This window comes from Ursus americanus, chromosome 17, assembly GCF_024610735.1.
Source record: "Ursus americanus isolate L20-20 chromosome 17, mUrsAme1.1.p, whole genome shotgun sequence".
Lineage (NCBI taxonomy): Eukaryota > Metazoa > Chordata > Mammalia > Carnivora > Ursidae > Ursus > Ursus americanus.
Genome location: NC_142143.1, coordinates 4,398,683 through 4,418,761, shown reverse-complemented (window position 1 = coordinate 4,418,761; position 20,079 = coordinate 4,398,683). Strand labels below are relative to the sequence as shown.

At 56.5% G+C, this 20,079-nt stretch overlaps 1 protein-coding gene across 6 annotated transcripts in view; it reads right to left on the bottom strand.

Annotated features, from left to right (window-relative positions):
• The window catches only part of KIAA0930 (KIAA0930 ortholog), a 41,201-nt gene that overhangs the window by 18,055 nt on the left and 3,067 nt on the right, over nucleotides 1–20,079 (bottom strand). The gene's annotated exons all lie outside the window — the stretch shown is intronic.

The following is a 20,079-nucleotide window of genomic DNA, read 5'->3' as shown; positions in this document are numbered from 1 at the left end:
CCACCCCCAACCTGCATTTCTAGTCAGAGGTCTGCTGGGGCTCTGGGATGTTCAGAGCCCCCTGCTCCCTCACCACCCCCCATCCCCCACCCCCAGCCAGGGGACAGGGGTTCAGGGACATGTCCCGGCAGGCCCAATGCCTCCACCCAGCAGAGCCCGAGAGCCCCGGCTCCCGGCCCCACAGCCCAGGCGACTCCAGGGTGGATGAATCAGCAGCTTTGGTGGGGAAGGAAAGCCCTAACGAGAGAGAGGCAGCGTCACTGGCTGGCTGGGCTGGGAGCGGACAGGCTCTGGAGGGAGCTCCGGAGGCTGGCACCACCCTCGGCCAGCATCCCCCACCCCCACCCCAGGCTGCGGCAATTCCCACGGAGAACCCGACTTAAAGGAACAGCTGCCGTGTGTGCGTAGAAAGCAGGGAAGGCGCCCACCCCCTCCCTCACCCCTGCGCGCAGCGGAGCCTGTCATCGGCCAGATCTGTTCTCCCTTGATCTTCGTGGGGCCTCTTCTTTTTATTACAAATACTGTTTCTTTAGGATCCATAAATCTCTATCATAATCTTTCCCGCAGGAGGAGAAAAAACCCACGGGCCCTGGCGGGAAAGACCCAGGTTTCAGGCCGCCTGGCCTCTCTGGTCCCCAGGTTCCTCACAGAGAATGTCGGCTGCCCAAAGCTGCCAGGGAACCTGCACAGAGAGAGCCAGTGCCTGGAACAGAGCAGAATCAAGCCACGTGGGCTTCGTCCCTTTCTGGGCAGATCCGACGCAGTTTCAAGATACGCAACAGAGCTATTTTTTACAATCAAAACATTAGATTGTTGCTGGTTTCTTCCTCTCTTCTCCAGAAAACACTTTACCACTGTGACCTAGTCCTCGTACTTTGGTGCCAGAAGGACCTAAACACCACCCTGAGAGATGGGGAACCTGAGAGCCAGCCGGTGCTGGACCCCGCCCTCCTCCCCTCCCCCGGACACACAGGCAGTTCAGTGGCCCCACCAGGCCTGTCAGGTCCCCTGACTTGCCTCTTGGGGGCTCGGCCATCAGGCTCTGTTAGACGGAGTCGCTCGCAGAAACCCCAGGCTTTGCTCACCTCAGCCACACAGCAACCAAAGAGCCTGGGCTCCAAACCAGCCTGTGCCCTCGGCCCGGCCACGGCCCACAGCCTGGCTCCCAGGGGGAGGAAAACAGAAGGGGTCTTCCAATCAGGGGTCCGGATCAGCGGGCCTGCCTGTCGGGCCCAGGTGGAACCAAGCCCCGTGTCATCCTGCATCACTGCTTAGAGATTCCCGCCACACCCCGACGACAGGCACGTCCTGCACACCACTACAGATCCCCTGCAAAGGCGAGCAAAAGCGCCCTCCCTGCCGGTCCTGGGAAGCCCCCCAGAAGCATCTCCGGCTGTGACGAGCAGGGCTCACGGCTCCAAGCCCGCCACCTGCCACAGACACACAGAGGGTCGCCACCAGTGTCTGTTCTCGGGCCAGGCGCTGCCTGCGGCTGCTGATCCCCTCCACTGTGCTAACAGAAGTCACCTGGTAGTAACCCGGCGGCAGCTGGGCGCCCAGTCCACGTCGATGATGATGAGCAGAACGTCGATGACTCGAGACCCACCTGCCGCCCGTGGGGCCCAGGCCAAGCGTGCCATGCGGGGTATCGCCTTCAGCTGTCACGGCGCCCTGTCCTCACTGCCCCCAGCGCAGAAGAGACCAGCCCTCAAGAGGTTCAAAGACGTGCTCAAGGGCACAGGGTTAGAGACTGCTGAGGCCCTCAGGCCTGTCCAACCCCGCACTCAGGCTCTGGAAAGATGCTCCGCGCTATGCTCGGCAACCTGGCACGATGAAGGAACGGGATGCCCTGCAAAAAATCTGTGGCGAGCAATGGTCCTGCCCTGGAAGCACAGTGGACGGGACAGCTTCCCGGGCTGGCTTCCGGAGGAAGTTTTGGCCACGGCACAAACTATGCACCCTGTGCTCTCTATGAGCCCACGCGCCCAGAGGGGGCCACTCGAGGGGTCCCGTCTCCCTGCTTGACAGCGCTAAGAGCCCTTTCTCCACAGCTCACCCGCCCCGGGCCATGAGGACAGTCTGCAGGCCCCAGGAGCCTGAACCACACTGCCAGCCAGCATTTACTCCTCGTGCAAAGGCCCAGCCCCAAGGCCACCCTCCCAGAGTCCCCCACACTCTCTGGGCCACACCCAAACAAGATCTCAGAGGGGGCCGGCACCAGGACCACACCAATGCGCCCCACCGAAACTCCCAGCAGCCAAACACCGAGTCCTGCGCCCCACCCTCGCTGCCAGCCCCGGCCCAAGCGCGCATGACCTCCGCTGGGACACAAGCTGCCACCTCCATCCCCCCCCAACAGCCCACCCTCCACACCACAGCCACGGGATCTTTATTTAAGGGTCTTTCCTGCCCCCCCTTACAGCCTTCCCATGGAATTCAGAATAAAACCCAGAGTTCTCACCAGCGCTGCAGGACAGCCCCAACCCCACTCCGTCCCCGGTCACTGGCCTCCAGGACACACTGACTGAGCCCTCACCCCTTCAGGCACTTCGTCCCTGCTGCCCCTCAGCCTCCACTCCTCTGGCCTGGGACCCCAGCCCAGGCAGCTCCTCACTGCACCCCACTTACAGCTCCAGTGTCGTCTCTTCACAGAACCTCTCCTGACCCCATATTAGACGTGCCCCCAGGGTTCTCCTGGTCACATCATCTGGTTTTACTGCTGTTGCAACCTTATCGTCCCTGGTGTTTCCATATCTTTGCTGTCTGTCCCCCCGCAGTAGGAAAGCATCACAGGAATCGGGACTTTGTCTTGGCCACCACCAGATCTCAGAGCCCAGCAGAGTGCCGGGCATGCAGCAGGCACTCCATAAATGCTGGCTAAATAAACGGCTTGGCCCAACTGAACAGGCTCAGGGAGGGGGCAACTTGCCCAGGTGCCCACAGTCGGGAGGTGGCCCAGCCAGGGCCGTCCACCTGAAGCCCAGGCCACCTTCTGTCAGCCACAGGCCCTGACTTAAGAAACATCATCCAAAGAAGCCTTGGGAGCCCCCCTCGCCGGGCTCTCCGGGGCCCGAAAAAGCGACTCCACAGTCGGACCTTGGGGAACTGCATGGGGCAGGGGGGCCTACCGCGTGCGCTGAGAAGTGCAATGGAAGAGAAGAGGAGAGGGCGTCCAGCCTGGGCTGAGCCTCACCAGGCCTGCCAGAGCACCGGCTCCCACTGGGCGCCCAGCACCAGCGAGCTCCAAACGCTGCAAGGGGCTTAGAGACTGGCCGTCCGCTGTGGAATACCGCACAGACAGAATCGTGCACGTTACTGTTTCAGTACCGGCATGACTGCCCAGCGGGAAGACACTCAAACTCCAACACACCTTCCTCTAGCACCAGGTGAAGAGGCCCCATCGCGAGGGGGCAGAGGTGTTCAAGGCAAAGAGCCGCCAGGCCAAGCGCCAGAAGGGGGCCCGTGGGCATCACCGTGGTGGAACGGGCCCGCAGACCATCCACACCCGGGACGCTCAAAGTCAAAAGCAGGAAGGGTAATCACAAAGGTCAAGAGCTGCTGTCCTGAACGTGTAAAACTGCACTCTTGTCCAAGAGAAGCACCACTGAAATCAAAGGGAGCGTGGAAACCGGGGGAGCACAAGCCGCGGCTAAGTATATTACAGTGACAGACACAGACCTCAGATCACAGCAAGCGGTGCAAGGAAATGCCCACAGACCCTCACAGACAAATGGGTAACATACCAAAAACGAAATGTAACTGGTTAACAAAAATGTGTGAAAACACTACTCTCACCAGTAACCAAAAATTCATTACAGAGAACAAACTGTCCTTTTTGGAGAGGGAAAACGGTATTTACAAAAATCCCACTTCGGAAAATGGGCAGATTCTTATAAACATATTTGCCGGTGATTCAGCCACTCCTAGGGACATACCCGGGAGAAATGAAGCATGTGTCTCCGTGAACACTGGTACACGGATACTCCTAGAAGATTTATTCATAACAGCCCCAAACTGGAAACCAGGAGACTGGACACAACGTGATACAGCCACGCAGTGGACGATTACTGGCAGTAAAACCAAGCACTGAGCCACACACCACCACGGGTGGATCTCAGAACGCGCTGAAGGCAGACACAGAAGGCTACGCGGAGGGCTCCGCCTGCAGTGACAAGAAGCAGAGCAGGGGCGCCTGGGGGGCTCAGTTGGTGAAGCATCTGCCTTCAGCTCAGGTCATGATCTCAGGGTCCTGGGATCGCGCTGTCGGGCTCCCTGCTCAGCAGGGAGCCTGCTTCTCCCTCTGCCCCTCCCCCTGCTCCTGTTCTCACGATCTCTCACATTCTCTCTCTCTAAATAAATAAAACCTTTAAAAAAAAAAAAGCAGATCAGTGGTTGTCCCCACGCACTCTGTTTCTCAGACTAGTGGTTTTACAAGTACCTACAGCCAGCAAAACTCATCCAAGTGGCCACATGGATGCACTTTGTCCTACGTGAATCCCGCCCTAATAACGTTGATAAAAATTTGTAAGAGCCGAAGCTAGCAAGGGCGCGCTGCCCTGAGGCTCTCATATATTGCTGGAGAACACATCACCTCAGCCTTTGTGAAAAGCATTCTCCTACTTCTATGAATCTACTTTATGCAAGAGAAATAAAAACAAACACAAAAATCAAAGCCATGTACACAAATCTCTTTCCTATGGTTTTAAACGAGAGCCAGTAATGTAACCCAAACGATAATAAGGAAGAGGGAGAAAGAAAGTAACATTCTGTGCTGACATTCCATCTAGTAAATTACACTATATCCGCTAAGCCAGATCTTTGTCCTGCTTGGAGAAGGACGCCCAGGAGCACAGGCGGCTCCACGGGCTGTGTGTAATCCGACGCTCCGGCCGCAGACACTCGCAGACATGCGGACCCCAGCTGCCTGGGCCACGCGGGAACCGGAAGCAGGCACGCCCGAGGGACAGGGGCTGCTAAACCCGACGGGGAATAGCTGCCCTTCCTCCTTGTCTGACTCTCGGTATTGCTAACAGCCCGATGATCCCTCCTCTTCCCGTGAATGTACAGCTCCCAATGAATGCCGTCAGGCTGATGAAAGACAGAGGGGGATCGAGTAGGGACTCCCCGTCTTCAGAGAGACGCTCCACGTCCAAAGCCAGGGGCGAGGGGCGAGACTGGGCGACAATTCCGGCTCCTGGAGGCACAGAGCAGCGTGCGGATCTGCAGTCAGACACACCTGAGTTCAGGTCCCGTCTCGACTCCACACCAGCGGGGCAGCCACTCCACGCAACCTCTCAGAATCTCAGGGACCCCATCCGTAAGATGGGTCTAACCTGCCACCCTCCCAGAATCGACGGTGAGGACGGGGTGAGAGGCCGACAGGAACATCCTTTGTAAGCAGAGCTCGTCCACACGTGGGTTCGTGGGGACACTCTGCTCTGCTGCCCTGCATGTCTCTGTCCACAACGTGGCCTTCCCCCAGGCCTGCCTGGCAAGAGACGCCCTGGCTCACAAGCCCAGGCAGCTGCCACTCTGGCAGAGAGCTCCCTAAACTCCCCAAGCTCCCTGTCCCTGGCTCCATGCCACCAAACTGCCACGGCAGGAGGTTTTCAGGACCCCTGAATCCAGGGGGTAGACTTGTGGCACAGAGGCAGCCCCTAATGCTGAGCCGCTCACCTGGGCAACGCCACGGACACCTTGAGGGCCCACCTTCCCTGCTGGCCTGGGGGTCCTACAGCAGCATCAGAATGGCCCCTTCTCGTTATTCGTGGTAGTTATTTATGTCCTACAAAGTAGCCACAGACCTGGGGTGAGCCGTATCACACCAGTGCTCCTAGGGGAATACGGGGCAGGGGGGCTCCTGCGAAGCCTCTGGACACACCATTTCTGCCAACCAATCAGCACATAACCTTGTTTTACGTGTGTTTGTTTCACGACACCTTATCTAACACAGAGTTGGTTTGTTAACACCGAACACAAGGCCAACAGCAGCATAACTTGTGCCTGAACGAAACTTAAAACACGTTACCTTCTCCGTAAGGGCCGTTACAGCCTCCTCATGCCTGGGACAGACTCCAGTATTACGCTTGGGGCCATTTTAAACTGCAAAATCACCAACACAGAGCACCAAAATGCAAACCATAGGCACTGACTAGTCCCCAAACGGACACGCGTGTAGCGCATGAGCTGAAACGGAGCAGAGCGTCACCTTGTTTGACCTTGGGGGGAATGTGTACCCACTGAGCTCCTCAAATTTTCACCACTTTGTGCATGTCTGCAGCTCATCGTGAAAGCGCCGTAAGTACTGATTTGGGGGCTACAAATAAATTTTAGCAGGCAGATGAATTTGCAAATACAGAATCCATGAATAAGGAGGAAGGACTATATCAGAAAAACTGGTATCAGTCAGCTCCAAGGGGGCCATGAGGATCCAGCTGCCTCCCCTGCCTCGAGCAAATTATTTTCCATTAACCAGACCTTTGAAAAATCACAAATCAGATTTTGGGAGGCATTCCTTGAAACCACCCCAGTCCTCTTCAAGACCATTAAACCACACTGTTAAGTGAGCTATGTAACACCCTAATTAAAACAGTTTACAGGGCTGCTGGGTGGCTTGGTCGGGTAGGCGTCTTACTCTTGATCCCAGCTCGGGTCTTGATCTCAGCATTGTGAGTTCAAGCCCCATCGGGGGCTCCATGCTGGGAGCCTCCTTAAAAAAAAAAAAAAAAAAAAAAGTTTACTGCATTAAAAATGAGGACCACGTATTACAATAGAAAAAACTGTCCAACAACCACTTCTAAAAAAGGTACTTTGGAGTAGTAGGGCCAAGAGATGCTTTTGAGAGGTAATTCTACCAGATCCTCAAGAAACAGACCCTCCAACGCTACTCACACATTTTTAGAGCCTCAGAAATTTGCACATTCTTTTTAACAAGGAGGCATAATGTTGATTCCAAAAATAGAGCAGCACACACATACGAGGAAGTGCAGGCGAGTCTCACTCATGGAAAGAAACATAAAAATCTTACATACAGTATTAGAAAGAACCCAGCAATCCACTAAAAGTATATCCCATTTCCAAGCAGGATTTAATTCAGGAATACAAAAATGGTCCAGTATTAGGAAACCTATTCACATTTCCACTATACGTTTACAGATCAAAAGGGAAACAACACATGGTCATCTCCATGATGCTAAGAAAACATTCAGTAAAATTCAATACCCCGTCTCGATTAAAAAAAAAAAAGTTCCATAAAGTAAGAATTAAGGGTACTTCCTTAAACATGATCTATAGCTTAAGTAGAAAAAGAAGCCAGTTAAATATCACCACGGTTCACTATGATTGACATCGTTCTAAAGGTCCAGACTCGTTGCAGTTAGATAATGACGATATTAAGAATAAGAGAAATTGCGAAGATAAGATAAAATTAACATGACTTACAGATGACATTATACCTGACTTGGAAAATGCAAAAAACTCAACTGAAAAGAACAGAAGTCATAAGTAAAAGTCACCAGTACTTCCAGAAACCAACAGCTTTGAGATAAACCAATATTCCAGTTAGAAAGCATAATGGAAGAAATATTCCATTCAGAATTTTTAAAAAAGAAAAAAAAAAAAGACTTCAATGATTGAAGGTTTGCCGAGTTCTTAGCTAGGAATATTCAAATCACAGGAGCAACTCCACTAATCTGATAATTTAACATGAGCCAATAGAAAATGCCAAGAGAATGTTTCAGAATAAGCGAGAACAGCCAGGACACTTCAGAAAGAATGACGTGGGGACAGGGTTCCTATCAGTATTAAAAAACCACAGCAGAAAGCTAAACCCTCCCGTCACCCCTTGGTGTTGTGGACTTAAAACCCCTAAAACTGGGGCGCCTGCGTAGTGCAGTCGTTAAGCGTCTGCCTTCGGCTCAGGGCGTGATCCCGGCGTTCCGGGATCGAGTCCCACATCGGGCTCCTCCGCTGGGAGCCTGCTTCTTCCTCTCCCACTCCCCTGCTGTGTTCCCTCTCTCGCTGGCTGTCTCTCTGTCACATAAATAAATAAAATCTTTAAAAAAAAAAAAAAAACAACCTAAAACTGTGGGATACCTCTGTCCTGCCTCAGAGAAACCAGCCAGTGAGAACAGAACTGAAGGAGGGAGGAGGGACCTGTAACCCAAAGAATCCTAGCAAACAAAATATCGAGACTCACCCAATGCTAAAAAAACAAACCAAAAAACACCCCTTGACCATGCAGCACCTTCCAGCTACCATCTCAACCAGAAGCTGACTCCAACGGAAACTTTTCCATCATTTTCCTGGACAGATTTGGTAATGTACACATTGGTTAATTTCTACCATTGCTTCCCCCCAAGCCCCCGCTCCCGCGGAACTGTGACTTTATCTGTATCATTTCATTGATTCCATCTTCAAACAAACCTGGACTCCAACCACCTCCCACAAACCACTCTTCCACCCAGAGCCAAGCCACCACCTCCCGTCTGCCCTACTGGCACGGCTTCCTAACTGGTCCTCATGTTTCAATCGGTTCTTGTCACTTCCCTGCTCAAAATCTTCCTTACCTGCCTCCAGCCCTTTACTCAAGTGTCTACCTTCTCTGCGAGGCCTTCCCACACCACCCCGTTTAAAACTGCAAACCCCACCCCAAGCATTCCCTATCCCACTTCTTTTTTTTTTTTTTTAAGATTTTATTTATTTATTTATTTGACAGAGATAGAGACAGCCAGCGAGAGAGGGAACACAAGCAGGGGGAGTGGGAGAGGAAGAAGCAGGCTCCCAGCAGAGGAGCCTGATGTGGGGCTCGATCCCAGAACGCCGGGATCACGCCCTGAGCCGAAGGCAGACGCTTAACGACTGCGCCACCCAGGCGCCCCTCCCTATCCCACTTCTGCACCTGTCACTACATAACATCATCTATGTTTTACCTGTTTATTTTGTCTGCTTTCAGCCTTTTCTTAGGACAGGAGCCAACACACTTTTTCTGTAAAGGTCCAGACAGAAAATAGTTTAGGTTCTGCAGACCATATGGTCCTGTCTCAACTACAAAACCACCCCAAGCAATGCGCAAAGAAATGAGCGTGGCTGGGTTCCAACCCGAGTTTATTTACAAAAACAGGCAGCCGGCCAGAATTGGCCTGGGGCCATGGTTTGCCAACACCTGCCCTATTAGAACCGATGTGCGTTTTCGCAGAGATGCCCCATGAGAATGTCCGCTCCGTGAAGGTATGACTATGTGTCCCCTTTGATCGCTTTGTTCACTGCTGTATACTCAGGTCCTAGAAGAGTGTCTGGCCTAGAGGAAGCACTCCATTTTGGCCAACGGAACAAGTAAGTGACGTGAGCTCAGTGACTGATGAAGCCAAGACGGTACTGCGTGTAAACACACAGACCCGTGGATGAGCACAGGAAGTCCAGAAACACAAGACGCGCTGTCATTTTGCTGACAGAAAGGTGGCACTTCAAACCAGCAGGATGAAGACAAGCCTCCAGCCACGGGCCTCGGGACAACTGGCCAGCGAGGGGAAAAGAGCAAGGCTGGGTCCCTGCTCGTGCCAAATTAAATTCCAGAAGAGCAAAACGCTTAATGTTTTAAGTAAAATCACAGGGGAAAAAAAAAACTGTGGGAGAATTTTTTTATTCTCTCAAGAAATGAAAAAGCCCTTCTAAGTAGACCACCAAAGCTTTCAAGGAAAAGAGTCATCGAATTACACAAAAATAAAAAATTTCTATGGGGAAAAAGCCCCACATGCATCATAAACAAAGGAAAAAAAACAACTCGCCAGAAAACTCCTGGAACTCTTAACGAAGGCTGAATCTTCCTGATAAATAATAAGCTTCATATAATGCATCTAAAATAAGACAGCCTGGAAAGCAAAGGGAGATACAAACAGCTTTCCAAACATGAAAATAGGCTCCACTTCACACAGTGAGAGGAGTCTTCTATGAAAACCACCAAATTCTACTTTTCACCTCTCAGATCTGTAAAAATCAGAACACCTGACCACACTCCCAAGCAGAAGGGAAGGCAGAGACGCAGGACTTCGTGTCTGGCTGATAAAAATCTCCACGGAGACGGCAGGCAACAAGACCCACACATGCTCACACCTTCCACCCGGCAAGTCCACCCCCAAGGGTTTTTTTTTCCAAATTATGTAATTATGACAGCAGTGTTTGCAAAATACCGAAATGGTCCCATCCGCAGGGAAGCAGCCAGAGAAATCAGAGATCACTACAGGATGGGTGGCTCTGCTCTCGTCGAACAAGGACACAAACAGCTCTACCTGTGCCACGAGGAAAGCACTCGGGGTGAACGGGGTGGGGGAGGAGCAGACGGCTACAGGATCTCACTATCGAGGGAACAGCTGGCCGTGACCGAGCACAGGCTGGGGGGGGAGGGGGGAGCGCAGCCGCGGGGGAGTGTGGGCGCTGGGCTCCATGCCGGCTTCAGCAGTTCCGACAGGTGCCAGGCAAGCCCCAAGCCCGTCGAGGCCTGTTGCCCACTTGTAACACCGCAGTTAGAAGGGAATCCGCCTCTCGGTTGCTGGGAGTGTCAAGGCTACACGCGAAGCCTCCTGCAGGGAACTGGCCCTGAGCAGGCGCCCAGGTAAACCAGCGCTATTCACGCCACTGGCGGTGTCACCGCAGCCTCCCGAGAGAGGCCACGGAGCAAGGAGACGGGGTCACCACGCATCTTCTCCTACCCTTTGAATCTGATGCCCTGCAGCACGTTCACCTATTCAGAAAGTAACAAAAGTATTTTTTTAACCACAAAAATATTTGTAATAATAGTACAGTTACTTGGAGAAATGCATAGGATAGACAGTTTAAAAGACAAAAACAAAAAAGCAGGCCTCAAAATGGCACAGAAAGGCCTCAATGAAAGAAATTGCTGTAAAAACTAGGCCCGGGACTGAAGGAAGTAAAGCAGACGTCCGCCACAGGCCGTGCTCAGAGCGCTGAGTTACCCTTCGCGTTGTCCAAACACTCTATGGTACGTTTATAAACACCCCTGAACTCTAATGACACTAAAGGGTGTGCCAGGCACCATGCGCAACCCTCACGTTCCCCCAGTCGACACCGAGAAGCGAGGACACAGGTCGACAAGGTCACTGGTACTTGCACCCCCCCGCTCTCCCCATCCACACCTGGTCTGACTTGGAGCAAACACTGACCGAGGGCCACTGTTAGAGGCCGGGGGCGCGGGGTGGCTGTGGGACGGCCCCCGCCCCACGATGCATCAACGCCTCACACAAGCGTGTGCGTGCTGCCTCGGCAAGGGCCGGGAGCGCAGGCCAGGCACCGAGTCCCCACGAGTCAGCAGCACCAGGGAGGCTCCCCTGAGGAGGGGGCTTCCATCTGAGGGTTCAAACTGACGGGTGAAGTGGGCGAAGGCAGGGGAAGAGCATTCAAGGCCCCGCTGTGGGGTGATGCCTGGTGTGGCCGGGCTGGGGAAAGGCCCCAGGGGCGAGGAGGCCCAGTGGAGGCACAGCTGGAGAGGACCCCACGTCAGGGGGCCTCCTGGCTGGGTTGGGGGTTTTGTGTTTATCCTCAGAGGCCTGGGCACCCCTGAAGGGTCTGGCGGGGAGGGGTCTCTCTGCGGTGGGGAGGTGCCTCCTGAGAGCACGCCGAGCTTGGCGGCAGCCTCTGCTCCCCTTGGCCCCCTCCCAAAGGTGGGGTGGGGGGGTCAACTGGCCTCTCTGGGGAGAGTCCCAGGCAGGCCTCGGCCCCTGGACACTCCCCCACACCCCTGCAGCCAGGGCACGATGAATAGGCCTCTGTGGTCCCCTCAATAGGCCTTTCACCAATTCGTGCCTCTCAGTGCTCCTCGCTGGCTCACGACCCTCCCTTGGGGCACGAAACACAAAGAAGCTGTCCGGGGGTGCTCTGGCCGCGGGGATGAGGCACTTAGATGGAGAAGTACTGGTCAGACGGGTCCGCACGTGAGAAGCCCACAGGCCTGGCCAGTGCTCTGCTCGGCCTCAGCAAAGCATGGGGTCTCAGGGACGCAAGGTGGCCGGGTCAGGAGAAGCCCAACACCCCTGCCCAGTTCCGTCTTCTTGACGTTCGGGCTCCTTCGCCAGACGAGCCAGGCCGTCCAGAGAGCGCCCCCCCCCCCCGCCCGTGTCTGCAGTGTGGTCCCCTGCCCTTCTTCTCAGACCAAAGGCCTGTGCAGCCTCAGCCCGCCACTCCCCCCACTGACGGGTCTCCGCCCTGACCGTGCCCATCTCACCCGCGTCTGTGTCACCTCTGCTGTCACCTCCCCGCCCAACCACCCCCACGCCACGCCCTCCCTGACCCCCGTGCCTCCCGGACCCAAGCAGCTGATCCCGCCCACCTCACGCTGCCTCACCTCGTTCCACCTTCCTGAACACCCTGTGGGGACAGTCTCTGTGTTTCCCTCAGCTGATGAAGAACGGGAGGCTCGCAGCTGGAGTCACCTGTCTGATGTCACCCTGCGAGTCTCCTGCCCGGGGCTGCCTTCCCAGCCGCAGCCTCGGCATGCTGGTTCCAAGCACCTGAGCATCCCTTGCCGCCGAGACAGGACACCCTGCTGGCAGCGGGACCTGGACCCGCATAGGGCAGGGCCCACCACAGCGGGTCGGCGAGGGTTGAACAGATACATGAGGGTGACCAACCTCCGCCCCACAGCTGGCTCAGAGAACACGCTGGCAGCCCTGAAACCTGCCCAGAGCCTCCACCAGCAAGGGCTTTCCTCCTCCCTCCGCTCACGCACGCAGTGGGGTGAAATTCTCGAAGTGCGTTTACACCCGTCAGGTCACAGCCGGGATCACCATGATAGCCTACTTCCCAGGGGAGGAGACCGAGAGCCCTGACTCAGGTTACCCAGAAGGACCACGACAGCAGTTGGGGCTGGGATCCAGGCCACGGTCCGTGTGCACCTGCTCCCAGAGCTGCTCTGGGGGAGGCACGCTGGGAAATAAACCCTGGCCCCGACCTCAAGGTCGCTCTTTTGGGGTGGGATGTCCGCAGACTGGTCCGCGGCCCTAAGTTTCCAAAAGCAATCCTTGGGACTCTCCCAAACAGCAAGGCCTGCAAAGCCCCCGCAGCCCCAGGGCCCATGTCACTCGGCACTCCCGTGGATACCGGCAAACCGTTCCAGCTTCCATCCTGCCGAGCAGTTCGGGGCCAAAAGAGCAGCTCCCCAGTCAACGTCCCACCTCCTGTGGGCTGTGGCCTTATTCAAACTCCTGATTCACTGCTTTGCTCTGATTCATTAAACACGGGGCCTGTAAGACAGGCTGCAGGTCTCCCGAGGAACCTCCGAGGCTCCAGACACCCACGCAAGGTGCCCCATCCCAGACGGGAGCTGTGACCGGCCTCCCCAGCTCCCCGCTCGCCGCCCCACCCCTGCCCCGCTGCCTGGGCTTGAGATCACTTGGTCACCGGCCTGGCCTCTGCACAGCATTTCCTCTCCTCCTCCCACCTCCACCCCAACAGGCCACATGGGGCAAGGCCCGTGAGATGCTCCAACCGCAGGGTCTGTGCGGACACCGCAAGCCGGCAAGAGGGCCTGGAGGCCATGTGAGCGTATCCACAGGCTCGCTTCACTCCTCGCTCACTGAGCCAGGCTCAGAGCTGAGAACCGACTGGAGCCGGCCTTACCCGCCCAGCCACCTGTGAACCCGGGCAGGAGAGGCCTCTGCCCTGCCCACAGCCGTGCCCCAGCACCCGGCTACTACCGGCCCCCAGCGTTTGCCGAGCCTTCCAAGGTGCCGAGACGCAGAGCTGCTGTCATGCTGCGTGGAAGAGGGGTTCATGGGGGCACCTCGGGGCCCCAGGCAGAGCAATGGACAACTGCTCCATCTCCCACGCCACCGTGCGTGCCCCCTCTGGAGACCAGACACACCCAACACACCCCAGCCCAGCCCCCGGGCCCTGCTCGCTCCCCCGAGACGGGGCCCCAGCCCTGCGCCACGCAGCTTCCTCCGCAGAAGGGCCCACTCCCAGCCATCCCCTTCTCCTCCCCGCGCCGTGAAGGCCCCCTTCATCGGGGAAGCCAGGGGCCGCGCTCCTGCTTCACACCGGACCGGGTGAGGCCGCTCGGCGAGGTGGTGCCAAATGCCTCTCCTCGGCGAAACGGACGCGTCCGAGGGCGACAACGCACAGGCCACAGCCTCACGTTCCAGAGGACTGGGCCCCAAACCTGGCCTGACTGCTCTGGGACCCCGAACACAGCGCCTCGCCGCTCTGGGCCTCGCCAGTTCCATCTGCCAACGGGGCGAACACCCCCTCCGCCACAGGGGTGCCGAGGGAAGGACAGGATGCTGGCTGCACCGTCGCTGGCTGCCCTGGCTCCCACCTGCTCAGGGAGCCAGCCCGCCTCGCCAGCCTCCAGGGAAGGCTCCTGGGCGCAGCGCCTCGGGCTGGAGACGACGGCACCCCTGCGCCCTGCGGCAGGGAGCGCAGCCACGGCTCAGGAGCCCCGCCATGGAGGGGGCCGCTCCCCTCCACCCTGGTCAGGTCAGGAGGAATCCGGAATCGCCCAAGGAGGCCCTGCCGACAGGGATGGGGGCTCGGAGGCTGTGGAGGCTGCAGCCTGAACGTGAGGCCGCGGCTCAGGGTTGTGGGATGACACAGTTCTCATTTCCCCCTTGTGAGGGGTGGGATATGGGGTTCTTCCTGTTTCTGCCTCTTCCTGTTTCACTTCTGTCGGCGGGAGCCAAAGCACTCGAGTGGCACTGACCTCTCTAAGGCGGTGTCACGGGCCCTGCTTGTCACAGGTGGCTTGGACACATGCGCCACCCCTCAGGCTGAGAACAGCGCTCCAGGTCAACTTGCCTTCCCTCATGTTACGTAAGAGGAAACGGAGAGCCACAGGGAAGGGCCTTGCCCACAGTCACCCCCACAGGCCCCTGGATTCGGCCCGGGCCCTGTCACCTGTCCCAGGCAGCCTCCGTGACATTCTCTGATGCTTTAAGCCTGGAGGCCAGCCTCTGCCCTACGTGGAGGCGGAACAGTCATCCTACCCGCATCCTACCTGCCAGGAGAACAGAGGCCCAGTCAGCAGCAGTGATTTCCCCAAAGCAGCACAGCATTGGGGGAAAATTAAATTTGGAACTTTCTCTGCCCTCTTCCCCACTCCGTCTCTGCCAGGGAGGACCCTCTGTGAGGAATGTCCCACTCAAGGGACACCCCCCAAGAAACGATCACCTTGTCACCGCACGGATACTTTCCACCAACCCATGACCCACACTGCCCGCCCCCCACTGCTCTCATGAAGCAGCCCACCCTGAGCCCGCACAGCACCGGGGGCCCTGGAGGGGAGCCCGGGTGGTGAGGGAGGGGAAGCCACGCACGGAGCGGGCTGTGCAGCCTCACGGGACTGGCGGCAGAAACCGGCACGGGGTGGTCAAGGGCCAGGGCCCTCCAGCACACAGGCTGAGGAGCGCAAACCCGGGCAGCTGGGGAGGGGGGAGAGCTCCTCCCCACGTAGCAAGGTGATGCCCGCTCTTCACCAGAGTACTCTGCTTTCCTCACTTCCTCTGTCCTAAGAATCGTCCCAAGGATAAAAAGCCTTTTGCAAAACTCGAAGCATCGCCAAAACCAAAGGAGTTTTGCCTTTAAATAAAAACAGTAACCAGGGGCGCCTGGGCGGCTCAGTCAGTGAACCGTCTGCCTTCAGCTCAGGTCATGAACTTGGGGTCCTGGGATTCAGCCCCACATGGGGCTCCCTGCTTGGCAGGGCGTCTGCTTCCCCTTCTCCCTCTGCTCCTGCCCCACACTGCTCATTCTCTATCTCTCAGATAAATCTTAAAAAAAAAAAAAAAAGATAAACAGTCACCACAACTCCACCTACAAGACGAAAAATGAAAAACGAAGCCCCCTCTCTCTACTGTTGCCAACAGACAGCCCGGAAGAACTCACTGGCCACTCGGGGGAGGTAAAAACAGATATTCTTTTAAAAACTTACGCGAGCTGGACCCCAGTATCATGACCTGAGCCGAAGGCAGATGCTTCACTGACTGACCACCCAGGCGTCCCAGGATTCCCTTTTTAAAAGGACGGGGTCCCCCTCAAACCCCTTCCATCCCAGCTGCCCCCAAGGTGGGCTGTGACCCAGACGACATTCTGCTGTCTGAGCCCAAAGCGGAGCTGGGCTGAAGACCTAAATCCAAGCTCAGTTTCCCACAAGGTAAGACCCACGCAGGAGACGACGGCACAACCACTCAGTCATCCTATAGTCATTTAAACGATGTTTAGAGTCTGAACAACATGGAAAATGTTTCAGGAATTTTAAGTCAGAAAGCATGACTAAGAAACTTTATGTAGAGACCATCAAGAATTCTTTAAAAAGGCTTTAAAAAGATTGGAAAGCAAGACTTTGCAAAGTTAGTAGTTATCTCTGAGTGATTGGAATGGTAATTTTTTTCCCATTCTCTTAAATTTTCCAGTTTCTGTAATGTGCATGGAACATTTTTTTAATTGGGAAAACATGCGTTTGGGGATTCCGAGGCTGTTTTTTAACGAGGATCCCGCGTCGGGCTGCTCCTCGGCGGCCTCCCGGCTCAGCCGGCATCCCGGAGCCCGCCGGCTCGCTGAAGGAGGCAGGCACACTAAGGCCAGCAGACACTGCGAGGAGGGGACACAGCGGGGGCAGGGCGGCGCTCGCATGCAGGCCTGGGGTGGGGGGTGGGGGGCTGCCACACAGCTCAGCACACTGTGGCCTGGTGAAGACGATCCTGCAGCTGTGACCCTGGGGCTCCTTACAGTATGAGGTCCAAAGTCCTCGGGTTTCCCTCAAAGGACGCAGAGTCCCTGCCTCGGGAGAGAACCACACCACAGCCTCGCAGGCTGCTCCAGCCCCAGAAAGGGACAGAGCCGGAACCCACAGGCCTTAAAAATAGGCCCAGGAACCGAAAGAGGCACCGCCACACTCCAAACGGTCACACTTCCTCCCCACAGCAGGGGCCCACGACCAGCCTGCCCTGCCTTAGCTGGGTTGGAGGGCCCAGCGCCCCGGGGAAGCCCGGGAAACTGTCCCCAGGGAGTGCCCAGCAGGCTGCACCCCAGAGCACGCATGCAACCCCAACTCCATGTGTGGGCACCGGGCCAAGTGCTCTGCATCCTTCCTGATGACAAGGGCAACGGCAAGGAGCGGGCCTGCCTCTGGGCCACGGCTTGGGCTGGGCCCTGGCTTGTGCTAGGCCCTACCTGCCATGCCTCATCCACTCCTCACGCTGCCCCACGAAGCTGTCACTTCTCATATGATTCCCACAATCCTACAGGCTCTGCCACCTCCACTTCGCAGAGGCTCAGGCCCCCGGTCTTCCCTTCCAGCCACATATCCCACCAAAATCCCCCACCCCACCACTGATGCCCAGCCACTCTGCACCTAGCAAAATGGTGACAGGCTGGGCCAGGGGTATACGCTCCTTCTCCCGATGCACAGACTGGTACCGGGTGCCTGGCAGCCTGGCATACTCGGGAGTTTAGCTAGGAGGAGAAGCTCACTGGAAGGCAGTGCCCCCCATCATCCCTTCTGGCTCATTCCACGAACTCCCTGCAAGATGGCTCCTGGCACCTGACAGGTCTCAGCTGGAACCCACAGACCCCAGTTCTGCTACATCCCAGCTCCATGACCTCGGGTGAGTCAGTCTGCTTTCTGAAGCTTGCTTTTCTCATCTGCAAAATGGGGGAGCTAACAGAACCTCCCTCGATAGGCATTGCTGTAGCTGCCGCGTACCTGGCACACAACGAGTGTGCCGGGTCCCGTGCAGGCCCCCCCACAATTCACAGCCACAACACCCCCCGAGGCTGGGCCAAGGGCCTAGCCACTGCTGCAGCCTCCACTCCCACACAGCTTCCCTTCCAGCTGGGCCAGCCACTCCTCCTCTGCCCAGGCCAGACCCGCCCTGCGCGGCCCCTCTCAAAGGCCACACCCCACACAATCCCCGTGATCAGCCGTGGGGGCTCCCTCCTCCGTGCCCCCTGAGGGAACCTCTCACACTTCGACTTGGGCCCTCCCTCAATCCGCCTGTGCCTGGGAGCTCTGCGCACCTGTGATGACCGGGCAGCACCCCGAGGACAGGTGTGGGCGGGGTCCACCTCTGCTGAGAACTTAGGCTTAGACAGACTCTGCCACTTCCCAGCCATGTGACTGGGGACACGTTACTTCACCTCTAAACCTGCCTTTGCTCATCAGGACAGAGAGAAGAGCATAACAATACCTACCTTACAGGACTATTTCAAGAATAAAAGAAAACAGTGAACATGAAACACTCCTTTGGCCCCACAGCTCTGCAGCCAGAGAGAGAACGCCCTCGGCCACCTAAAAGGGGGCCAGAGTCCAGGCAATAGCAGCTCTACAAAGTGCGTGGCCTAGGCAGGGCCCAAAGACAAGCAGCATGAGGGGGTCCCACCCCTCCCAGCGTCCGCCTGTCCGTGACGGACACCAGGTCCCAGGGTTGAATGTCAGTAGCATGCTGCCCCTGTTGAGAGGGAGCCTTCCTGCCAGCATGCTGGAGCTGACGCCCCGGGCCCATGAGAGAGCCCAAGCCCCAGGAGGAAGGGTCAGGTTATATCCACTTTTGGTCCAGATGTCTGCATCGCACAACATCTGGCATTGGACCTCCTGACTCTTCCCAGCTCCGAGAACCTGGAGCCCCACAGAAGCTCGCTCAGCCAGCCAGCTTGGTTCATCTGTTCCCTGGAATCACAAGCGGTTTCCTGTGGATAAAACCCCCAAACCCTGCTCAGAGCAGCTGCTTCCAGCAGGATCTTTACTTCGGCTGTCACCCGCGCACCTGGCTTCTCTCCCTACTCAGCTGTGGCCTCCCACAAGGCAGGGTCAGGCCCCAGCCCCCACCTGGCACTCAAAAGATGCTTCTAGCACAGACGCTGCTGAAGGAAAGAGTCCACAGCCAGGTTTGGATCTACAAGGTGCCTTTCATCATGACAGCCGAGCAACAATCCCTGTGTGGGGGGACCAGTCGCTCTCTCCCATCTTAGACAGACACTGTGACTCAGAAGTGACAACAGTGTGTCTGGGGTCAGGCGTCACCACCAGAGGCTCCCTGACACCTTCAAAACCACCTCAGGGAACACGGCATGCTTCTGAATGACCTCAGCTTTAATTACACAACAACCACAATCTGGGAGGTTTACATTCCTAAATGTAACAGGTTGTCACAGCTGTAAAGTGGAGAAAAAATGGGGAAGTGATCCACCGGCCATGTAAACATTCTGGGTTCCCATCTGGGGGCGCAGGCCAACCACTGGGTCCCAACTCTACTTTGGCATTAAGTCACTACTAAGCTTGACCCTCTCTGAACATCAATTTCTCATCTGATAAATGAAAGATGGACAAAGTGAGCCCTGCTAAAGGCTGAGATTCCAGTCTCTACAGACACCCTCACCCTTAATTTACTAGTACAGAAATTCTCTCATTTGTCTGCTAAATGCTTCCTGGCACCTGCTCTGCACGTGCCCTGTGCTGGGCACTGAGGAGACACGGACTGGGCCATGCCCTCGAGGGGCTCACTGGCTGCCTGGGGAGGCAGTCACACAGGCTATCACGATGCCACGATCGGCCTCATCAGCCTGCAGACATGTGCCCAGTACACAGAGCCCCGGCAGCGGGACAGGAAGTGGAGGAAGGCTTCCCAGGAAGTGGCAGCACTGGCGCTGAGGCTTGAAGGGACACCTGTAGGCGTGTGTGGGGCAGGTGAGGAGCGGTGGCTTTCCAGGAAGAGAAATCAGCAGGCCTAAAACACAGGGCATCAGAGCACTACGGGGACTGAGTTCAGGGGGTGAGACAGGAGGGAGGCCTGGGTGCCAGGACAGGAGACTGGTAACTACGGGGCATTTCTCCTCCCCACATGCAGCGCGGCAGGCACAGTGAGGCCGAGCTGGGCACGTCTGGGGGGGGGGCAGGCTCTGGGGTCAGACGGGCCCAGGGGCAACGCCAGCCATGCCACTTCCTCACTGACCATCTCTGAGCAAGTCTCTCCCCTCTCTGAACCTCTGGCTTCTCTGTGACATGGAGATGATATTCCTGTCTGGCAGAGTCAGAATCAAATTGACAGAGCACACGTAACATCCTTGCACTCAGTA